The sequence below is a fragment of the Monomorium pharaonis genome, chromosome 4, assembly GCF_013373865.1.
Source record: "Monomorium pharaonis isolate MP-MQ-018 chromosome 4, ASM1337386v2, whole genome shotgun sequence".
Lineage (NCBI taxonomy): Eukaryota > Metazoa > Arthropoda > Insecta > Hymenoptera > Formicidae > Monomorium > Monomorium pharaonis.
In genome coordinates this window covers 4,692,563-4,713,544 of record NC_050470.1, presented here as the reverse complement: position 1 = coordinate 4,713,544, position 20,982 = coordinate 4,692,563, and the positions used below count along the sequence as shown (strand labels likewise).

At 36.1% G+C, this 20,982-nt stretch overlaps 1 protein-coding gene and 1 long non-coding RNA gene across 5 annotated transcripts in view; one reads left to right on the top strand and one right to left on the bottom strand.

Moving 5' to 3' along the window:
* LOC105838755 overlaps positions 1 to 20,982 on the top strand; it is a 194,496-nt gene that overhangs the window by 55,144 nt on the left and 118,370 nt on the right. For both annotated transcript variants that reach the window (XR_003625429.2, XR_004962852.1), the window contains exon 3: positions 9,670 to 9,781. This is a non-coding gene — a long non-coding RNA (uncharacterized LOC105838755). The remainder of the gene's footprint in view (positions 1 to 9,669; positions 9,782 to 20,982) is intronic.
* The window catches only part of LOC105836884 (latrophilin Cirl), a 425,666-nt gene that overhangs the window by 377,731 nt on the left and 26,953 nt on the right, over positions 1 to 20,982 (bottom strand). The gene's annotated exons all lie outside the window — the stretch shown is intronic.

Below are 20,982 nucleotides of genomic sequence, written 5' to 3'. Positions count from 1 at the left end.
CAATATTCGTTTTCAACTGTAGCCAGAGAAGCGCTATAGTTAATCGCGGGAGCTCGTTTTTTGAGGGTTGATTCCCCGAAACTCATTGTTTTGAGTGTACCGGGTGATGCCAGCAAAAACGAGATTTGCATGCTCGGAATATATACTGGCGAATTATTTTTTTCGCGCCTCAGTGCTCTGCAATTGCGCTTTTTTTTTTAAATTGGAATTATCAGCCCTCGATGTCGTGTTTTGATCCGGTTAGCTTTTTTATTAAATGAAAACATTGTGACTCTCTGAAATAAATTGATCAGTTGCGTATTAAATGCTCCACACAAAACCCGTGGTCGATTAGCAAAAATTCCTCGATTTTTCTGCGATCGCTATCGAATAATTCGAGTGTTATCTGAGGCAAACGAAATATAATCTATTCATTAAAAACAAGTTTCACAGGCGATTATTCTTTCAGGAAAAGCATGACTATTATTTAATGTAAACAAAATGTTTATATTTCTCAAACAACGACCGATTGTTGTCGAAACAATTGCTGTTGTTTTTTATTGTACGTTTATTCCATGTTCTCATTTGATTTTAGTTAAATAAAGTTAAATAAAATTAGATTTTTTTAAATTGAGAATTTACGAGTCGAAATATTTGGCAGCATTAATCATTAATAAAATATAAAGACATTATGTATTAATAATAATAAATAAAAAGATTTATATATTTTGTGTTAGATTTCATTAAAAATTAATTTAGAAATTCTGAGAAAAAGTGTAATTTAAGATAAATTCTAAAACCATCAGTGTGCGCGTTTTGGGCTCCTTATATTTGGATAATAATTTTCTTTTCGCAAATTCGCCGGTGAAAAACAAAATGAGCAGCAGGTCTGAAAAACTTGTCCCAGAATATTATATCTGCGAAATGGATTTTCTCGCGCATTAAGGGGATGCAGTCCCGAGAGGGTGGCACGGTGATGCCAGTGATCGCGAAGAATTCGCTTTTACGAGATTCCGGCGGAAAGTCCTGAAATCGCACGAAATGAACGCCGGGGAGCGCGTCGAGCGCAGTCGGAATCTTGTAGATGCATATCAATGCAGCCGGGAATTTTCATTACGGATCGCACGCGATCACGCTGGATTCACGCGTTCCGCGTTCCGCCGGGAACGCACCGGATTTCCTCCGCGCGTTTCCATCGCGCGTTAGGCCGTTTGTGTTTGCGCGGGAAATAGTGTTTGTACCAGTTATAACACTTTTCTTGAGAATAGAAAAATGTGTACTTTTGAAAGATTTAATGACGATAAATGTACAAAATTATAATGACATTAATGGCTGTATAATTTTTTAGTTAAATTTGAAATATAGATATTTTAGAAAAATTTTTAACAATATATGTAATAAATATATATAAAAATATGATTGTAGGCGTGACATTTTATTATTTTTCAAGCGGGCATAATGTAATAATAATAATAAACATAAAATTCTAAACAATTGTTAAAGTGAATAAAAATAATTATTAATAAATTTAGCAAAATGATTAATAAATTAATTTATTTTATATTATAAATTACATCCATATATATAATAAGTATTTTATATTTTTTATAATGATTTTATTAATCTAAGAAGATTAATTAATAAATCTATCGAATGATATATTTAAATAACAATCGTGTAAAATACGAAAATGGACATATATAAAATAATTATTTTAGATTAAAAATGAATGATAATATCTTTTTTTCGAAATCTAACTAATTGGAGATAATCAAATGTTTCGGACTAAATAATAAAAAATATGCAAATTTATAAGTTTATTTTACACAACAAATAGTACGATTTGCGTGTATAAGATTCTGTTTTTAGACTTTATACCTACTTTACATCTAATTAATTGCAAAAAAGACTCCAAATAATAATTCTACAAAATTAATAGGCTTAAATTGAGACTGAAAAAAACATAGTATGTATCAGATATAAACTAACGTTGGATATCGACAAATTATAAAACGTGTGCGCAATATCATATTTTTGGACTTTACGGCGGTACGATTAATCGCAAATCAATTTGCGGCGCGAGCGATACTATTGAATTGATCGCCAGTAACAGCTCGGCTCTTTCTTCCCTTCATTTCGCAGCACGGAATTTTAAAACGATCTATAGGAGATTATATTAATGGCAAGGTACGAGTTATAACGTCCGCGCCGTGGAAGCAAGCCTTTCAATACTGTAAACGTTCATTGCGATCACTTTATACATGATTGAAGCCATCGGCGTAGCCCGCTGTTTTATCGTCGGAATTTCGTCACAGCTTCTGCGAGATCTCGGACTTGTCGTGACTAGCTGCGCCATTGAGGTATAGTTGGTACGGAAAATCGATAGCAATCGCGATTAAATAAGCTCCTTCGAACGCGTAGAACTTTCTCCTTTTTGCGATGGTATACTTGCACACACACTGATCGCGATAATGTTACAAGCCTCTTATCCGATTTTCGCTTCGAAGAAATCTGTCGAAGAGATATATAATGAAGTTTTACATAATTGACAAAAATATATTTAAAAATGTGAAAAATACATCAAGTATAAGTATATTAATTAAAATTACGAATAATTTATCCTTTTTAAATAGAATGTACAAAATAATATAATTAAGTTTATTATATGTTATATATGTAAAATTGATTAATAAATTAACAATGTTTAAAGGAAAAAAATGTAAATGGTGAAATATCATATTTTTACCGAAAAAAAAATCTCTAAATTAGTCTAAAGATTTGCGAGTAAAATGCATGTACTATCGAAAAATTGTGATCCCTTTGTTACAAAAATTGATTTCTCGATGCTATATTCTGCAGTCCGCAGCCAATGTCCCCGTCTCTCCCGGTCTCTCCCCGTCTCTCCCGGTCTCTCCCCGTCTCTCCCGGTCTCTCCCAGTCTTTCCCCGTTTCTCTCCGTCTCTCCCCGTCTCTTCCGGTCTCTTCCCGTCTCTCCCGGTCTCTCTCGGTCTCTCCCCGTCTCTCCCGGTCTCTCCCGATCTCTCCCCGTCTTTCCCGGTCTTTCCCCGTCTCTCCCGGTCTCTCCCGGTCTCTCCCGTCTCTCCCGGTCTCCCCCCGTCTCTCCCCGTCTTTCCCGGTCTCTCCCCGTCTCTCCCCGTCTCTCCCGGTCTCTCCCCGTCTCTCCCCGTCTCTCCCCGTCTCTCCCGGTCTCTCCCCGTCTCTCCCCGTCTCTCCCGGTCTCTCCCCGTCTTTCTCGATCTCTCCCAGTCTCTCGCAGTCTCTCCCCGTCTCTCCCTGTCTCTCCCGGTCTCTCCCCGGTCTCTCCCCGTCTCTCCCGGTCTCTCCCCGTCTCTCCCCGTCTTTACCGGTCTCTCCCGGTCTCTCTCGGTCTGTATATCATTGTAGCAATTGTGCTATTTTATTTGCCGAATATTTTTCGCGCGCCGCGGACGTAACATTAAATAAAATCGAAACCCAAATATCGCTGTTAAATATTTTTCGAGATAATATTGTCCCGGTAGGATGCGCTTCAAGTTTGCGGCCGTCACCGTTATAGATCGAACCGAGTACACTTAAATGTGTGCATTAGGGAGGACATCGAAAGAAAACATTTGCTTTGCACCCTCGCGAGTCCGGTCCAATGGGTCACAAATTTCCTGCGTAAGCATTAGGGTCTATCTGAACGATAGCGAGCTATGAGCTCGTTTTTCTCGTTTTTGTGTCTACTCGGTAGCATCAACGAATTGCCGATTTCCCTTATATCCAACTACTATCATCATATCGACAATCGCGTAAGCTATCCCTACAGTGGAATGTCACACTAAACTTTATGCGTGACAGCTCTGGATCGGCGAAATGTATATAAATAAATTTTACAATTGACAAAAATATAATGTAACATATATCTTTATAAGAAATAAATTGAAAATTTAAAAATTGTCCGTCAGTAACGAGATAATAATTAAAGACAGAAATGCATATATTAATATTACTTTTTTTATACTTTTAAATAAACTTGGACTGATATCTTTTTCTGTTCATTTTTTATTGTATCTTTTTTAATTTATATTAGATTGTAAATTATTGTCTAAAGCATTACATAATTTTACTTTAATGATATATGATTTATTCAGTTGAATTATACTGAAATGATATCACTGTTTTATTAATTTTTATTGAAACATTGTTTAATTTTTACAAACACCTCAACTGTAATAACACAGGCACACAAAAAATAAAAAATTTTTGAACAGAATACTCCACTAGGCTATCTTTATGTCTTTTGACGTGCTGAACACGAATTTGGTGTCAGAATTGCCCCATCACTCACCATTTCTTTTTTTTTTTTTATATAAAAAAGGTACCCTAAAAATCTTAAAAATTACAATAATTGTTCTCTACGCGGAAAATAGTGAGTGATGGGGCAATTTTGATACCGAATTTATATTCAGCGGCTCAAAATGCATAAAGACAGTTTAGTGAAGTATTCTATTCAGACAACTTTTTATTTTTTGTGTGCCTGTGTAATTGATAGTTATCCAGTAGTTTAATATATAAAATTTTATTTTGAGTAGATTAAATTGACATAAGTTAGATAATACGAATTTATTAACAAAATTTTTGTTAATTTTTTAATGATAGTTGACACTCCTCTTTTACAGATTATTTCAAAAAAAGTACATTTTACTTTGAAACAACTTAAATTAAGTTTTTCAAACGGTGCTACTGAAATTATTTAAATTGAAAAAAACTTTATGTAATTATTAAAATAATGATCATTTTTCTGTACTTTTTACCGCATCTAATTCACATTTTTATGCGTAATTATCACTATATCGACACATAATGTAATTCTTTCCTCTGCCCTCTCTTTTTTTTGGGCATAAATAAAACAAATTTATTTTAGCAAATTAATTCCTTAAGAGTTTCCACAGATGTGTATCGCAGCATGATAATTTTGTATTTGGTACTATTTGAATAAAAACAATCTCTGTGGAAATCTCGAAAGAATCAAAAATGTCACCGATCATTAAAATGAGAGAGAAACGTTGAGCTCTGTAATTAATGTGTTATTGGTGTAGGTAGTTAACGAGTTTGCAAAATAACAGCGAGCAATTAAAGCGGTCCGGAAATTACTACGAATGCATCAACGAGCTTGTGCAAAAATAGAATAGCGCTTGTCATTATTAAATGTCGTCCAATATCATGAAATGTCGAAACACATTTCTGGGATCACTCTAATTTTTAATTTTTATTTTTTCAATGTTTCGATGTCATTTGATATTAGCTATTACGGAACGAAAAATATACCTATTGATATTTGCATAAATACTGTGCAACATTTCATCAAAAATTTTAATATTAATTTTTTTTCAATTAGTAAAATTTTGTTATATATCCGGTTTTTATGTTAATTATTGTGCAATTTGTCTTGCGAAATATTATGGTGCCACTATTATTGCACGTTTTTTCTCGATTTGCTCAATTTCATTATTCCCGCGTTGCTGCACGTCCGCTTTACGGAACTTCCGAAGAATCTATTTATAGATCCGTAACTATTGATTGGTATGCACGGCCGGCTCGGCACGCGGATAATCATTTCCTCGTAATCATATTTACGAGGATTATGGTATCGCGCTAATCAGTGGCGCGTAATTCCGCTAGAATCATCGGCGCGCATTACTAGTTACTTCGCGATCGGCTTATTATAGGCGACGTGGATTATTATCGTGCATCGACGATATAATTCGTTATCTAGTCGACTGAGACGATCTCGAAATGCATCTCGAGCAAATACGCGTATTAAACGCTTTTTCTTCATAACATTGTTAATTTCGTTCTTACACCTATTTTTTTCTTTTTTTTTTGCGAAGCAAGTGTATGTATTGCATGTATACTCATTTTTACTCAAACAGAAAATTTTTACTGATGTATTGAAATCTATATCCTTTTTATTTGTCATTCTGAATTGATTTCAAACAAGAAAAAATATATTCTAATAGAAAAAGTACATTTTTTAATTAAAAGTTAAATAAATCTTATAATTTCTTTTTAAAATTAATAAAATTCACATTTTATTGATATATTAACATCTAAATTCTCTTCTTTTTAACTGTCGCTCTGATTCTATAGAAACTATAATATAAGAAAGAAACTATAAAGAAAGAAACTATAATATATAGTTTCTTTAAATTTCGCATTTCGTGGACATTGTAGGAGTTGGGATATTAATTTTGTCTCAGCCTGTGCAAGTGCACGTTTGCATTCCTGTCCAAGGAAGAACGCATCCGCTCGTGATGATATTTCATTCAAATGGTCACAGTGAAAAGTATTGATGACTTCGAGAGACTTATCGTGTCATCTGTGCAAGTGAGACTCCGAGCGATCTGCAAACGACGGCAACGTTTCGACGTCGTTTCCACCGTCGAAATCTGTGAATCGAAGACATGAGCTTCGTCCAACTGTACCGGAATACATTAAGCCGAATCTACACTGGATTAATCATCTACCGAATGCGCAGACATGGTAGACGTATCGTGAGAAATTAGTACAATCCAAATGTAGTTACGTGGAAATCTCGAAATTTCGATGCAGACATGTACAAAATTGTTCTCAAACTGTTCGAAGTACGGCATTATATAGTTAAAACTTATGTAGAACTTAATTGAAACACTACACAATTAATGAGATTTATTTTGATAAATAAAATAAGTAACGTTTTGTTATTCGAATAGATAATTGATTTCAGAGAAATCTCCGTTGACTTGCTTATTTTTTAGTCTGAATAATTTATTTAGAATAATTCTCACAAGAAAATTAAATTGTATAAATTCGCTTTTGCACTATCGCCATTCGCGTTGTGGTCTGTCGAAACAGGCAGGTGCACCCTGCGCGGGACGTCTCTGAATCCGTCGTTCGCGGATCGGATCGAGTTTCGACACGAAAACCACCGCGGTCCGATCGTGTATCCAATTACCGAGACACTGCTATGCGGAATATCTCGCATATGAGCGTTCGACAGGACGGTATCGATAAGGCATTCGTTGTGACATGAGGCTCGAGCCATCGACCTGGGATATTTCGTTTATATATCTCTCGACTCGCCCGGCGTCCGCACGCACGCCAACTGATCGATGTGACTCGATTTTTACGAGTCATAACCGTCGCGCTCGAGCCGGACCGGTTTAATCTACCGGTCGCGATCTAATTTATCTGTGGGAGTAATTGAAAGAGCTTTGGATTTTGGGTGGTTTGGGATCCCTGGGAATTAGTGTGATTGAAAAATGAAATGTTGAATCAGACTTTACTTTTTGGAAATAATTTGACTTCAGCTTCCCTGGAAGAACGTAGCGGTGCGACAACTTTGTTTAACTTACTCTGTGAAAGAGTTCCTAATAAAAAAATTGAACTTATTAATAGTTTTATAGGGGAATCCTATCCTGGTAAGAATTAATAAAGATGTGATTTAAACCATCAGAGAGCTAAAGGCAGTATTTAAAAGAGATGTGCAAGATTTATTTGACAAATTCAATCGCTGTCAATTTTCGTGATCATACACTCTTGGTACAAGTGTTCGTACATTGCAGATACATGTTTATACATCTATAAAATTTTAATATAACACATCGTTCACAATCTAGCAAGAAGGATTCTACAAAATGTAGCGATAGTGTGCGAAAATGGCACTCGGAGTCTTAAAGATACGCGACTTTAAGATCGAACGTGCGAGGAGCAGAAGAAAAATATCGACGTCGTATCGTTTCCTGGCCGATAAGTTCATACCGGTGCAATATTATGCCAGTTACAGCGATACGATAGCGGCCGTTGATCGTGCGGCTCTCGAAGTGGCTATGCAAATTAACGCGAGCTCTATCGAGCGAGATTGCCCAGAGAGTCCCGGCGAAAGAGAGCGAAGGACGGATACGGAGGATCAAAGGAGAAGGGCAAGGACCGAGGTAGAATGATGTACGTGAGAAAGAGAGGAATAGAGAGGGAAAAGCCGCAGGGCAAGAGAATCTCGGCGAGCACCAGTGAGAGTGAATGATGGTAAAGGGAGAAGAGGTGCGTTGACCGAAGATCGTAGAAAAGGATGACAGATGTGAACGATTGAATTGATTTTATCTTATTAAAGTGAATTTTTCGAACGATAATTTTGCAATAAAATGGAAATGAATTTAGGCTAAGTAAATTATGTAGGAATGACGAGACAGTATCATTACGAATATTATTATTCTTTTTTAACAACAATTTTTGTTTAATATAGTTTCATTCATAATGTAATCGATTTGGTATTCTTAATTGAACAAATCTATTAATAAAAAGATTCATGTAACATTGGCATTTTTCACATTTTTATTTCATATGCACGATGTATGTGAGTTCAATCATTGATGCATAAAAAAGACAGTGCGAAAAGGGAACAAAAATCTCATATCAAATCGTGCAGGGGACACGCAACATTTACCGCAACAAACGATATGCGTGAATACGAACTTCGTGTTCGGCGCGAGACGAACGCAAAGAGCAAAAAGCTCTGAGTTATAGGCAAAAAGTTCGCGAAACGGCGTCGCGACGCTATGCGCCAATCGGATATTCCTAAGTGCGACTAGCCGAGAACTCCGGTATTTTTTTTCCGGCTGATTCACTCGCCCAACCGCTCGACAAGAAGTCACGAGACGAAGTTGGAAAAATGATCATGACCCGAGTTCATTTGTCTCCGCCGCGAACATCGCTCGGTGCGACCGCAAAAAGCGACGATGCGCGACGCGCGATCGATTCGCACGTGCGCATGTGGAGGCCGCGATCTATATTCGCGACGCGCGCAAAAAGCGCGTTGAATTATTGCCGAAGTTCCCCCTGCAGGGTGTAGAGCAGAGGAAGGGAGGGGAGGGAGGGAGGGAGAGAGAGAGAGAGAGAGAGAGAGAGAGAGAGAGAGAGAGAGAGAGAGAGAGAGAGAGCTAGAAACGGCGTCGATGGCAGGGGTTATTTCCGAATGTATATTATAGATATTATCAATTCAGTGCTTCCCTGTGGTTTCTAGTGAATTAGTTGAGAGATTATGGCTCCATGTGCAATATTAAATCGGTGCTATGATCGTCGCATGAAATATTATATGGAATAGAATGATGTTTTGTTGAACATTCGGAGGGGAGAGGGGAGACCAACGCAAAATCTTCTATGCTTTATAATTGAAATTTTGTTGTTACACACATCACGTATTCACGTAATTTATGGTAAATGTCATTTCATATTACATTGAGTCAATTTCATTTTAATCGGAATTAACAATCTTTCTCTCTCATCAAGATAATAGATATTATTTATATATACGCATGCTATACATTTCATATTATAATTTCGCTAAACTTCATATTGTACTATTAAATCTATTTGATCAATATTATAACTAGCTAAATGACAAGATTAATTATCAAAATACGAGATTTATAATAATATGTTGGTTCGTTACTATTCCGTAACGTTTTCGTGAATATATATGTATTTGTACATATAATATAAAGTAATAAGAGCTATTGGATGAATCAACATCAAAAAAATTCACTGGAAATCATAATTTGCGCATCTATATTTTCAATAATCATAAGATTAGAAAGCAAATTCTGTTTCATTGAATTTTCTACTCGGAAACAATTCAAACACGAAATTCTGACCTTGTTGTGTTTGTTTCAGTCGTTTTACGAAGATGTACAACCAAAAGGAAGAAGAAGAAAAGAGAAAAAGAAGATATGTGTGTGTTCGAAGGAGCAAGGAAGAAAAAATGCGTCTGTAGAGGAAGAAAACGGTGAGTATATTGAGGATTTGTCGATACACTAATCGCAGATAGATAATTTACTCAAAGTCTAACCACGGAATGATTTCAACTATGGGTACAGCAAGTGTTTGTATCTCTTTATGTCCCTCTCTTTCTCTCTACTCAGAAGTAGTCGAGTTTGTCGAATGGAATGACAACGTGGACATTGGATTGTATTTCAGAAAATGAATATCCAAGTTTAGGAGCGGCCTGAAAGTTGGCCGAGTCTCACTTTAATACTAATTTTCTATTCGTTCTTGTCATTCTATTTCTCTTTCATTCTTACTATTCCTCTTGCTTTTAGTTTATTAACTAGTGCCACGAATCTGGCGTCGGTGTCAGAGATATGACGATGCGTTGTCGTAGGTCGCCGCAAAAATGCGCCTGAAACGAAGTCCGTGTAGTGAGAAGACGTTATGTGACACTTGCGCAGAAAGTGTTATTTACGGGCGAAGCGTTTCTAGGGACTGGAGCACGAACCGGTGAATTAATGTCGCCTAAGGAAAAACAAACATTTTAATGTGCTATCCACTGTAAGTTGTCATTGTGCGCAGTGGAGTGTATCCTCGTTGCATCCGAAAAAAAGAGATCGCGCGATTTTCATGAATGCCGATCAAATGTCTTTCGTTGAATTTTTAACATTAATAAATAAATGTGAATATTTCGAAAAGAAACTGTGAATATTTCAAATTACATTTTTATGAATCTCTTATGAACTATTGTAGATTTTTGAAAATTTTAGGACAGTTCTTGGCTATATTTTCGGTTTCTTTTTGAAAAAATGTGACACAATTACAAGATTACGTAATACGTTAGAGATGCAGAATTTTTATAAATTAAAACATCAAAAATTAGGAATAGCTAAACATTTAAAAAAATTTTTCTTTTTTGCATGAACATTGCTTTCACTGAATTTTGGGGATTAATAGCCATGAAAATTTTTGCGGAAAAATAGACCAATTAATCAAGCTTTTGTCGAGAAAATAATAAGATTCAGAAAATTCTGTGGAACTTAACGCAAACATATGCTTCAAAGCACTCCATGTATTCTTTTGTAATTTTAAAAACTCATATTCTTTTGATCGTAAAAAGATTTAATGAAAACTGAGAGTTTTCCCTTAAAAAAACATCGAACATTGATTAGAGCTCACTGGCTAATCACGTATGCGAGTGATCCTTGAAATTAGGTCACTGAAAGCAACTTTTGGTCGGAAGTCGCCACACGCGGTAATAAATTAATTAAACTGGCGTCCCGAAATTTCCGAAAACGTCACGCGAGCGCCGAGCTTAAGTAAAGCATAAATTCCCAGCGGCTCCGTACTGCGGTCCGGAAAAATGGAGATGCGCGAGTTGCTGAGAAAAATGAAAACGGGGTTTCGTACACAATACTCGGCGGCATCATAAAACATTCGCGGAGGTTATAATTTCGAACAGTTGCCCTAGCAGTGCACACGGATAACGAGCAACTATCCATTACCGTCCTGCACACACACATGTATAAACACACATACACGTGCGCATACATTGGCATCTTACAACTCCCCCCCGTTTTGCCCTACAATTATCTCGCATTGCCTTGATAGTGAAAAATTATTTCTAACAATTATTCCTAAGCAGCGAATAACTTTTCCGCCTTAATATTCTCTCCCTCTGGGTCTTCTTCTCGCTCCGCATTCTCTTCCTTCGATGGTTCGCAAAGAATTGCAATCAAACTGGCAGAGCGCGGCAATTAGCCATTCCGTGGGGTCTCTAAAACGCATAGCTCTCCTCCTCGTCTCGCGCCTCTTTCGTTCCTCCAAGCGCCGCATAATTAAGGCGCATAATTTCTGAAACCGTTAAGAAATTACTACGGCCCGTCTAACGCCCTCCCCTCCCGCCCTCCCTAGCGTTAACATTCTTTTCTTGAACTGGTTCAGCAGTACGTTATCCTGCGAGGGAAGACCGAGAGGAGAGCAGTACAAGTTTTAGACACGTTTCGCGATGAAGAAACCTGTTTGTATTTTGCATGAACGAGTGTAGGCGTTAATGCGCACATTGCTTTTCTATGAAAAAGCAACGTACTTTATATATTCAATTTTTTAATATATAATATTTACGAGTCAATCTCGTAGAATTTTTCAGGCTGAATTTTTGTATTACTTTACTTTTAATACAATATTATTGTTAGCTTAATCTTGGATATGTAGCACCTTTCGAAATATAACCAAGTAAGCGACGTTGGTTCGGTCGATCTCTCGAGATAAATAGTACACCGGCAGCATAATTTCAGTTACAAAAACAAAGGGAGTTAAGCGGGAATATATATGGCGGACGATAATTAACGTAATCTGTTTCCATTGGACGCGCTGGAACGACGGCTGGCATTCACGACGGGAATATCCAGTTGCAAACTCAAATCCGCGAACGTGAATAAATGCTTTTGGTGGTGGGAGTGGCTGTAATTAAATTATAAATTGCGAGCAATTTTATACTAATTGCCAGAGGTACACATTAACAGAGCCATTAAGTCTTCCCGCACAGACAGTCCGCGATTCGTCGTGCAAATTTTCTTGTTGGAAATACACGTTTACACGGGTATATATTACACGGGACAATAACGTATTCTTAACTGTCAACGGAAACTGCAATTGGTCAGAAGCCATGTGTTTCCCTACGAAAATTGCGTCACATTAACATTAATTTTCTAGGAATACACAAAACAATTGCAATCAATTTTAAAGAAAATAATTTCTTTTTATTTCAAAAGCAACATTAAATTTTGCAAATGAGACTAAAGCAACGTTATCCCGAGCATAATTAACGTATTTTAATAACCTCGCTGCATATTATGAATGAAGATAAAGTATCTCTATCTATGTTTCAACGGAGGGAATTTTAGTCACGTCACGAACAAAGACTGAAATAAATCCTCTTTAATTATTTGCGAAATCCCAGTTCTAAGATAAACAATTCAAAATTAATAAATCATTATTTAGTTAGCATAGACATATCCACTTATTAAGAGGTTAAATCGGTTTGATAAAAATTGAAAATCTTGGCAAAATCTTTTTTTTTTCTCATTGGTGTTTTCTTATTTTCTTTTATTTTCTAGCTTGTGTATATTAGGAAACTTCATTCTCATTTTACTCTTTTCTACTCATACACAAATAATATATGTATCTCTTAAATTGACAAAGCGTATATTCCTTGAACAGCTTATCTTGCACATGCTTACTTGCAGAGATGATGAGAAATACAACACTAATCAAAAGTAAATATTTGGTTTATGACTTATCGTCGCATTTTTGAAACAGATATAAATAGTCGAAGAATAATTTGACTTATGTATATACACGTGAATTGCTTTCTCACCAAAATTCCTTCGCGAAAAGAATTAACATTATTAAAAACAACAAAGAAAAGTAAGATTGTGATTTATAATTATTTGTATATTAAGATTTTTGTTGAGCTTATTCCGCCTTTTCTCCCTTAGAATATATAAAAACAAAATAGTAAAATAAATTCAAAATTTCTATGCCAGAGCTTAGATTTTATAAAAATTTTATTTTATAAATAATTATTTTATAAATCTTATACATACGCCCATTGAAAAATATTTCCAATTAAAACAATTTAATATTTTATTATCTGTTTTACTTATATAACATATATGAGTACAAATAATACGTACACATATAAGCGGAGTATTACGATTATTTTCTGCGTCATTATAACACGTAATAACAAAATAATGCCTACTATAAAACACTCTCGTAACATCTAAAATAATTTTACGAGTTGCATTGTACATACATTTGAAAAAGTGTTGTTAAATTCATAAATATATATGTCTGGTATATTATTGTGATCGATTTATTATGGTGTATAATTATATAGCCTATTGTAACCCATTTTTTAATTTAAACGTGAGTGGCGCATTTTTGCGAACAACAATTTGCAACATCGTACACTCGACTATTTATTAGTCTCGGCATAATGAAAAGTGGTTATAGAGAACATCATTCTGGACGATTTTATCTACTCGATCAAGACTCGCCAATATCGCGACCGCGAGTTGAACTCGCGTGTGTTAAACCTGCTTCAGAACCCGCATCGTCACACTGCTAAGAGTCATAGTTTTTCTCGTGATACTCGATTCCAACCAATTTACTGTTTATAGTCAACGTAGATTATTTCAGGAACGATCATGTAAAACAAGTTGAAAGTAATATAGGATTGTATAAATAGTAGTGTAAATGCTGCGTGTAAATATTTCAATATAGTTATTGACATTTTTAAAATCAGTTTGATCAAATTAGATAATATTTGATTCGATTCAATTCACAATATTTTGAATAATTTTTACATACACAATCAAGATACATAACATGATACGTATATTGTGTTTGTTACGAAAATAAATACCAATAAAACGTCTAGATTTTATTTCATAGTTAAAACATATTGAACTATTTTGTAATTAAAACTACGACTATATATTTTTTTATTTGCCTTAAATCTGATTTGTTTTTAATTAGTTAAAATTAATTAAAAACAAATATATATTATTCGTAAAATTATTATTAATTTGCAAAGTACATTATCGTCGCAGAACATACAAAAGCACCTTGTTCCAAAATCACTCAATTCTCCGCGCAATCCGCTTACGTCTCTTTTCTGATGTCTGGATCGTAAATTTGCAAAATCGGGGATGTACGAGGGTAATTCAACATAGTACCTGCTCTAATGACGCTGACGCGATTTAACAACACCAACGTGGCGGTATTGCGAACGAGTTCGTGCGGCACGTTATCCACAACGAGTTTATATATTCGAATTGCAACTGATAGGGAAACAAGTTACAGTGGATTGCCAATTGGATTGCAGTTAGCATCAGGCGCATAGTTTATTCGCGGGTCGCCGATAATGTCGTCAGTGCGTGTATTCAAGCATATCATAAATACTTATATATATGTGTGTATGTATGTGTGTGTATGTGTGTATGTGTGTGTTCATATTACACACATATATACATATATATATATATTCGCGAAACACGCGAGCGCCATTTGGCGCGCACGTTAATTCAATCAAGTCCACCAACAGCGTGCACTCGAAAAAGCCGACGCTTGCAAATAAATCATTCAAACGCGGCTCGATGTCCTGCATTACTCGAAAAAGAATCGACACGGAAGGATCAATTGTTTCACGACTGGCGATATATTTTTTTGCAATAGATTTCCAATTATTTTAATCGCGCGCGCACGACGCAACGCACGACGTGCGCGACTGTCGCTTCTCCAATTTTATTGGAATTGTTTCCTCTCTTCTAAATATTTTTTTTACTCGCGCCGACGTTACATGGAAATACAAATGGTTGTAACGAAAGTTGACGAGTTTCTGTATGCTGTTTATTGAATAACTTACGATAAATTAAAGTGAGATATCACATTATGACTAAAGGCAGGACTATGATTTTCTAATTGAGTTTATGTCTAAATAATCGTAATTAGAAATTCTTCTATATAAGGAATGATTTGTATTCCTATAATATAAAGTATAAATTAATATAAATAGGCAATAATAACTGATTTTGCATTAATATTATAAATTATTTCATAAATTTACTTTGAAATTCAATTTTAAGTAATTATGTTGGATTTCAATACTGAATTTTATAAATAGTAATTTCTCAAATAGAATAAGAATAAGAATTGTAAAAGATATCAAACTTTTAAAAGGAAAGGTAATGAAAAGTAGACGCACATATTATCTATTTAGAATAATTTCTACGATATCCTTCTTATCTCTTTCGCACAACTTTATCTTAGAACATTTACGATGAAGAAACCGCAAAATGTGTTTCGCATATCTTAGGACGACAACAAGAAGATGTGGAACGCACTAAACGCGCAGACTGTGTAATCCCGTCGCTCACTTATCACAATTTATAAGTGTTGAAATTCTAAAAGTTATTCACGCTTTGCCTGAATGCCGCGTTGTCACTGTACTTTTGTGGGCATAGCGATAGGGTAACTAAACAAGCTCGGGCAGAAAGCCAGGATTCAAAGTGAATCTCGAAAAAGAATAGAGAAATACAAAGGGAAAGAGAATGCGTAATAAAGGCGCGTATTCGCATTCGCGCCTTCGAGTATTTAAGCCCACGATACCCGGGAAAGGGGCCAATATCATTTTGTTTCTGCTGAGAAACGCTACCCCTTTTATCTTAATCCCTGAACCGTATCTTGCCCCTGGTCGTTCCGCGGCGCCCCTCGGCACTAATCCCCCCCGTTCTTCCCACCCACTTCTTCTCGCCTCTCTTGCTCGCGATCGCCACTTCTGCGCGGCTCCCTAATAAAGATCCATTTCTCAGCGTTACGACAGGCCGATAAGCAAGGCCACAATTTCAATTACGGCGTTAAGCTCGGCAAGATCGGCAGACCGTAAAAACTGCGAGACTATAAGCCAGATACTAAGCAAGTAAAAATCGACGATACGTCCCGCGGATATGCCCCTTCGCCCTTTCTTCTTTCTTCATCGCTCTTCTCTTACACACGCATCCCTCTCTCGCTTTCATTATGGCCGGTGGATCTTCTTCCTTTCTCGTCGTCTTGATTCGAAATGGGTGGAGGCGGAGGGCGAGAACGGAGAAGCGTACAGCCAAGGTTTGACTCGTTAATATATCAGATTATGCTGGAACAGCAAGTCTAATTTATATTACAGTAAACTGTAGGCTGCACCTCGGGCTTCGTCGCCGCCTGCCATTTTTAATGCGTCCTTAAAGCGTCTCTTAAAAGATTTCTCGTTCTCACTTTTGTTAAGAATCGTCCATCCCTTCTGCCTTTATTTCTCTCTATCCCTCCCCCCTCTTTCTCTCTCTTATCATATTCAGTTTGCAACGACATGACTCCTTCAATTGGATTCTTGCATCTCTTCCGCGTAATTTTTGAGCTAAGCACGATAATACGCTTAGCGACAGTATTTTCGCTTTATACCTTCCAATGAAGATGATCTTCATCGCTTTGATATTTTATTAATAATCTGTTTCAATTCATTTTCGATTTAAGGCTCATTAAACATTACATTTATAAATAATCTCTTCTCTGCATAAGATGTTGATATCTTCCTTATAAATTTATCTATTTTAATCTCTATTTTATGTAAAAAGCTTTTATTTAATTTGATATGTCGGAAGAAAATGTAATATCGAAAATTAATATCAATTTTCACTTTTTACTGATTTATCTCGACAGATCTCGAATTCAATGAATAGTACTTTCAAAACTGCTTCTCATCCGTCTTGTCTATCGCTTTCTTGCATCTTCGTATAGATTATGCGCTCGATTTTCGCTGCTATTTCGAACATTCTGCCATTTTTATGGCGCAGTTTTCTGTGGCGTGTAGCCTGATGAACGCATTTAGTATTATATTGCATTCTGGAGGAAACACCTGTCGCGAATAAACGCAGGCTGCACCACGGCTGCCGAGGGAAACGTAATTTAGTGACCGCGGATGAGTAATGAAATACAGTCAGAGCCGTAAAAGTAATATCTAATTATCTAGGTTATGAATGGGAGAACTTATTATTTTCGTCGTTACAAAGACTGCGTAATTATCTGACGCTCGTAAACAGGTTACATCAGAGGTGAGAGAATTTATTCTCTCGATCTTTTCCTATCGTCTTACTACGACTTAAGCGCCGTCGTTGAATAGTGATGAAAATTGCGTAAAAGCATGACGTCCGCTGTAGTAATGAGAAAGAAGCTGCCTCATTATGATTTATTTGTCGCGGTCAATTAGAGCGCTGCCGGATCTTCCGTCTCTCTCTCTCTCTCTCTCTCTCTCTCTCTTGTTCTCCCACTCCTTTCTCTCGCGCGTCTGGCTGCGGAACCGAAGAAGAAGGCGATGAAGGAATTACATGGACTCTCGTAAAACAGCTTAACGGTCCTTCCAGAGAAGAAGAGAGAGAAAGAAGGTGAGAGGAAGAGAGGATATCCAGTACGAGTTAAGTGGCTAAAAAAATTGCTACGCCTGAACGGAGCGTCAAAGAGACGCGTTTTTCTTCGACAATTCGTTGAACGATCGTGGATCGGTACAAAAAGGTACTGCTGCCCTTTCCCGCCGTGCTCTACATCTAGATCAGTCTACATTTAATGTCATTATATATAATATACATTATATATGTATAATGTATTGTGCATAACGTAACAAGTGCTGGAAATAGCTAGAAAACTAGTGAACACAATAAAAACCAATATAGGAAACAGATATAGCGCAAGTTTTTTTTTTATTTTTATTCAATAAGATATGCTACAGAAATTAGATATTGATTAAGATACAAAAATTAGTATAGAGTCATTTAATAACACATGTTGGAATAATATTCAAGAGAAGTTTAAATAATCGGTACAATACATATTATGTATAAATACCTTGTATAATTCTGACATACTTTTTACTTCTAATTATTCGATTTTTCATTCAACAACATGTAGAATTGACCTTAATATTTTAAAACAAAATATCCAATGTAAAATGTATCTCGCGCTTTGTAAGTAACATCACAAAAAGTTGACACTTTATTTATCGCATTGTACTTGGGCAATCAAGACTACTCGTACTCGTGATTCGCAAAAATTCTCGATTTCAATGCATCATCGCGGGCAATTAATTATGCGCGATCCGTCATTATAAACGATTGCCAGACGTACACGTGTACGTGTATATACGTGTACGCGCCTCGATGTGATTGCACGGTCGATTTATAACGCTCCATATTTGCGGCCATGATTAAACATTGTTGCGAAGTGATTACCCAGAAACGACGATCTCGGTTCGAAGGAGACGGCCTTGGTCGATAAATCCCCGGCGCGAGAGCTCGATTTCTCGCGCGCGCGATCACGCCGCCGCCGCCGCCGGAGTTAACTCGCGAGAAGGTATGTTAAGCGCGATTAAATCGCCGTGAAAAAGTGATGCTGTGTAGGTCCGATAATTTACTAAAGAATAATTATTGTCTATTCACAGCGCGCCTCAAGGAAAGGCACTCGGCGCGGTGCAGTGTCGGCGGCTCGCCTCTCTCGCTCATCAGGCGGACCTTGTCCCTAATTATAAATCTCATTAATGGAGATTGATTTCAAATTCAACGTCTGTAATAAGCGTCGATTCATGGCGCAGCGCGTAATCATGCGCCCCCGCCCTGCTATTAATTCCTGTTAGAGGTCGTTATCAGAAGCATTTCCTGCCTCGTCGCGAATTGCAATTACTTAATCGCGGAATATCGCTCGTCGCCGAGATGTCAATAAGCTATTCGCGGTTATTTCCGTAGTGTCATCCTGTATATCGTCGCCAGATTCCGCTCGATCCGCACATTCTCTATTCATATTTCATATAATGCTATTCAATTCACTGCGAAGTTCTAATAATGCCGAGAATGTTTGAAATTGTCGTTGTTATATTGTCGTTTTCAATGCTTCCGTATTTTATATTTTTAACGACATGTTTCCATTAAAGAAGAACTTCAGATTTTTATAGTATAGGAAAGATTGGAATTTTCATTTCTTTTTTCAATTTTCCATAATCGCAAGATATTGACGGGAAATAAATTGAATAGATTATTTATGCATTCAAGCGATTTATGAATAATGTGGGTGATCTTTTAGTTTTTATAGTTTTATGCATACTGATTGCTTTGTTTTTTATTTCAATGTACTTAAATTTTTTACTTATTTTTAATGATAATGACATTAACAATAGATATATCACTTTGGTCGTATCTAACAGAATCATTTAACACATGTAGTCACGCGTAGCGAGAACACAATTATACTTATCGCTTCATCAGGGTATTCTGTGACGAAGCTACCTTATTATGGCCCTACCTACTAAATGACAAAATTAGAAGGCAGTAGAAGAACAGGCTCGTATCGACGACTTAAATATTATTATATTTAATGTCAACGACCGGCAAGTTTAATTAAATTAACAGATGGTACAATCTGAGTCTTCTTTACAAACAAGAGATATGGTTAAAAACAACGCTAACGAAAGTTAGTTATACAAAGCTCATTAGGCTTATCGGAGTAATTTCCTTTAATTGGTTTAATACCTATACGATTTAACTCGCCGCTTTGCTTAAGATAACACAAAAGTACAGTTGGTAATTTAAACTTTTCAGACTGAAAGTGTTTACATTAGAAAGCGCTAGCAGAAGGCGAAAGATCCTCATTTTTAAGGATTTCGGTCCTAATTACGCTTAAAAGTATGAAAAAAAAAACCGCTAACGCATCACCTATCGTTTAAACTTTTAAATGCTCACAACGATGCACGTACGATTTAATATGGAAATGAAAAATTGATTTAGTATACCTTACGAATTTTTTATCCGATTGAAAGGCTTTTTACAAAAACAATAGCGGTTCAAAAAAGGATTTTGAATTTTATTTAATAATTTTATACAACCCACAGTCAGGATTTATTCAACTCTAAAAACTGTGTTGTAGGTCAATAAAATTTACAGACAAATAACGGTTAGTCAATTTTATGAAAACAATCGTAATCTTGATTTTTTTACGATATATAAAAATAATAGCGAAACTGAAAAAGAGAAAGAGCTAATGATGAACTTTTGATTATCACGTTCTAACGAAGTTTTGAAAAAATCTTCTTATTTCTTTTTTAAAATTCCTTATTTCTCTTCACGAAAATTTTATATATTTATCCTTCTCGTTTTGTATCTGTTTTTTGTGCATTCGTTATATATTTGAAATAATTATTGTATAAAAGTTGTTTTAATTTAAAATAGTCACGCAAACAAAGCATTTAAACATTTAAATTCATTTTATAACAAACATTTGAGTCATTCCTATCTCTTTTGAAATATAAATTGCTTTTTTAATCATCATATATAAACTAGGTTTAAAATTATTCGAATGAAAATTATCATTGTGAGACACAGTAGATGGACCTGCTATAGATAGATATAATTTCCGGAATGGAGTGCTGGTCACCGCAAAATTTGAGGATCTTTACGAGAAAATACAAGAAGGACAAAGACAACGAAGGACAAATACGCGGAGTCGTCCGACAGATTAATTCAAACATTTGTGAGCGAAACCGGACGGGCATCCGATTCCATCCCGCGGCGTATCCATATCCTAATTTTCTTCCTACGTCGCGGTATGTAGCATAAGGGCCGTGGGCCGTTTGCCTACGCG